The sequence below is a fragment of the Lepisma saccharinum genome, chromosome 21 (assembly GCF_977018435.1).
Source record: "Lepisma saccharinum chromosome 21, izLepSacc3.1, whole genome shotgun sequence".
Taxonomy (NCBI): Eukaryota; Metazoa; Arthropoda; class Insecta; order Zygentoma; family Lepismatidae; genus Lepisma; species Lepisma saccharinum.
In genome coordinates this window covers 59826414-59830402 of record NC_139249.1, presented here as the reverse complement: position 1 = coordinate 59830402, position 3989 = coordinate 59826414, and positions in this window count along the sequence as shown.

Below are 3989 nucleotides of genomic sequence, written 5' to 3'. Positions count from 1 at the left end.
TATACACCCCACCCAAATTTTTGTTTCGTGTTCATGGCGATGGTGGTGCCCAGTGCTGCAATTCTTTCACCCAACGATGCGTCTCTGCTGACGAATCTTTCGAAAGCTGCGTGCTCTAACTTTCTGTCTGCTTCGTGACGTGCATCCAGATCCGCCTGCGTGGTGTTGTAGGCGATGTCGTGATCTTTGCATGCGGCGTCCAACGGATTCACACCCTTGTCTCCTCTCTCCAATCTTTTCTCGAGTTTCGTACCCGGTCCGCAGTACTGGTAGTAAGGTAAATGCATCTCGAAAGGTAACTTGTTGATGATGTCGTTCACGAGTCCCTTTCCTTCGGCCACGTTCCAGAATCTCGGAGGTAGCGTGTTGATAATTTTAATGAGGTACCCTATGCCCTTGTCGTCGTTCACGATGAAGTTGGAAAGTTTGGCGCTGATCATGTCCACGATGCCAACCTTCTCGTTGTAGAAATTACGATTGCCTGCATTCTCCTCTCCTGCAATAACCAACAACCTGTCTATGAGTTTTCTCACGTCGTCCACCAAAACGAATTCTTTGGGTAACGTGTTGTAGAGTTTGACGCCGCTGCCTGTTTTGACCTGGTTCCATATCGGTTTGATGAGATTTCTGTACTTCTCACCGCTGCTCGATTTCACCCTATTCTGCGAGGCGTCGTTGTTCTGGTACAAGGCATCCGTCATGATCAAAATTTCCTTGTAACTCTGGTAATCTTCGTCGGTGTAATCTTTCGGCTGCTTTTTGGCAACGAGTTCCCACAGTCCCACCGTACCCGGATACCTGTTCCAACTATCCTTCTCGCCTAAATTAACTTTAATGTCGTTGCCTTCGAAGGTCACCTTCGATTTTCCAATCTTCCAAACCACACCGCCGCCTTCGTTGCTCTCCATGCTCGGATACAATCCGAACACTTCATCCTTGTCGAATTTCCCCGTGCTCAGGTAGTCTCGTGCCAAAGGTCCCAACTCGATCTTATCCAAAGACGACGACGTGCTACCTATGGCTCGACGTCGTGCCGGTACGTCCTTCAGTTCGAACGGCGTCGAAGGAATGCTCGAAATGGGCGTGGGTACGGTGTAACTTTTAGCTGCAAGTGGTACGAGTTCGTTGATCAAATTTTTATTTTGTTCCGTGACGCCTTTAATTTCTTTACCTAGATCGCTGATGGCGTCGATCACAGGTTGATCTTGACGTTTCTTCTCTTCGTAGAATCCGCGATTCTCGGATTTCCAACCTTTGAAGCGTTTCGCGAGGTAATCGCGAAGCTTGAGATTTTCGTCTTCGATTTTTCGTTTCGTCATAACGTTATTTATACACGTCGTTTCTCACAACGTTGCAACGTTTAGAAAGTCGTTGATTTTGTTTCTGTATTTTCCGTCGTTGGGTTTCCTCGTCATGTCGATCGTCGCGAATCCGAAATCGTCACTGTTCCAACAGTGGGAGCAGCAGCGTTCCGAAAATTGATTGTAGTTCATGTCTCCGCCTACGTAGTCATCGTACGCGTGCTTGAGGTTGGTGTGATCTTGACGAAACAAACATATGAAATTAGCGTTGTCGCGTACTAACTGTTTTGGAATTTTGGAAAACGTTTGAGCTAGGAAGAAGCAATCCATTCCTTTGTGACGACCTTGCGTGAAAAAGTTGCGAATTTCATTTTAATTTTCCAGGATGACATCGTCGAACACAACGACTGAATTTTCACGACAATCGTCGAGTGGTTTTATTTCCGAAGAGAACGTTGCAATGTCCAGACCATCGTACAGTTTCATCAGTTGCTGGTATTTGGATTGCTCCAAACTTTTCGAGAACACGTACAGATGCCTGTTCTTCCAATCTAACCAATTCGGTGCGAGGAGAAAATTGTCCACGAGCAGTGTCGTTTTCCCACACCCCGAAGGACCTACGATCAGACAGCGAATGCTGTTGGGAAGCAACTCGCCGTTCCTTTTCTTCTTTCGATTTTCCGAATCAGGTAGACGTTTCACGACATTCCACGCACTCATAGAATCACTTCGTTTGAATCGATCCAACTCGTGTCCGGAAGTCCCAGCCATTTCACCAAAAGTTTGTCGCCTCTCTTACGCAAAACTTTTTCGATAAGGTACGTGTCGGGGTATTTAGTTTTAGAGAGTTCCTCCTCGTAGAAGCGCCCCAATAAAATTTCACCGCCACTGTCCTTTATTATATACGTGTGACGGTTTGCGGGTAGAACTCGAACCACGGTAAAAAGTTCCGTGCTCCAGTTTCGTGTGAAACCCCTGTCGAACGTTCGCTTCAATTTACTGACCCTCACCTGGTCTCCAATTTTGTATTTAGGTTTTTTTGTCGTGGGCGTGTACTTTGGACAGTAAACGCTGGAAATTAAACGTTGCACGTCGGACTTGGTAACGTCAGCTGGCTTCATGCCTATCGTTCCGTGCACCGTGTGATTATAGTCGTTAACGAGTTCCGGAAGAATGGTGACCCACTTGTAGCTTCCCTGAAGCGTGAAGCGTGACCACATGCGCGATTTCAGAGTGCGATTGAATCTTTCCACGATGCTGGCTTTGATGTGACTGAAAGTCGAATAATGTCGAATGTCATGTTTTTGAATAAACTTTTGGAATACGGCGTTGTAAAATTCCTTCCCGTTGTCTGTTTGCAAAAACCGTGGTCGTCTGCCGCCGCTTTCGCGAAAAATTGTCTTGAATGCTTCCGTGACGCACGTTCCCGTTTTCGCCTTCAAAGGTAGAGCCCATGCGAATTTCGAAAACGTGTCTATGACGGTGAGGAGGTACTTGTTGCCCTTGTTCAATTTATGTACGTTTTTTAGATTGCCGCTGCTCATCTCCACGAGGTCACTTTGCCAGAGGTCGTCGATGCCCTTGGTCACCACCGCCAAACGTTCGTAGTTGCGGCGTGCAGGTTTATGCAATTCTTGGACGATGGCTTGCCTAGACATTTTTTTTTTTTTAGAGATTACGTTTGAAGAGAAGCACGAGCGTGATGGGATTCAAAGAGGGTGGCACGTCGCCTGTGTTTTGAATGATCAGCTTATCGCCGGCACTCACGTCAAAAACGGTAAGATCTTCGTCTTCGTGTATTTCATATATGTTGCGCGTTTCGTTCCAACGTGCCAGAGGAATGTTTCCTGCTTTCTGGACACCACGATTCGATATCAAGGTCATGGTGGGAACGCTAGCTTTTCTGCCGTGAGACCAGTACGAAAATTCATTTATCTGAATCGTGCCATCGAGGATAAACTTGTAGTACGGATGATAAGGATGTAACATGTACAGTTTGTTACCTTCGACGAACGTGGAGATTCTCTGTTGATTGGGTACGCTGTTGATTTCGATGGCTTGCAGAGAATGCAGTTTAGCGAATTTAGTATCGACGCTAACGAGGTTGCTGTGAAGCTGTCCCAGTGTATTTTGTACGGGCAACAAATGCTCGACTATGGTATCCGTTACGGTAGAAAACGACGGTTTGATTTTCACTTCCACGTTCAACTGCTTGTAGTTTTCGTTGAGTTCTTGCAGCTTGGCACCGAAAGAGGCCAGCGTCGATTCCTGCGTGGATTCCAGCACTCCAACTTGATCTCTGATGTTGACGACAATGTTCTGAAGGTTCTCGACTTGATTCAATTTCGAGCTCTTCTCGGTAAGATCGTTCACGATGCTTCGCATCTCGGTAAACTGCGTGTGAAGGTCGGCGACGCTCTGCGAAGTGGGCAACGTCGACACCAGCGAAGCAAGTTCGTCTCGAATCTGTTCCACGTTCGCCGTTTCAGTTTCCAATCGTTTCAGCATTCGAGATATGTTCCTTTTCAAAGCGTGTAATTCTTTGGAGGTGGGGAGATTGGCCACCCTACTCTCGAGATCGCTCAACGAACTTTTGATGTCGCTGGAATCGGATAGTGCCGTCACCGCCGTTTTCAATTTTTCCAAATCTTCGCTCGAAGGCACGCTCGTCCGTAACGAATCCAAGTC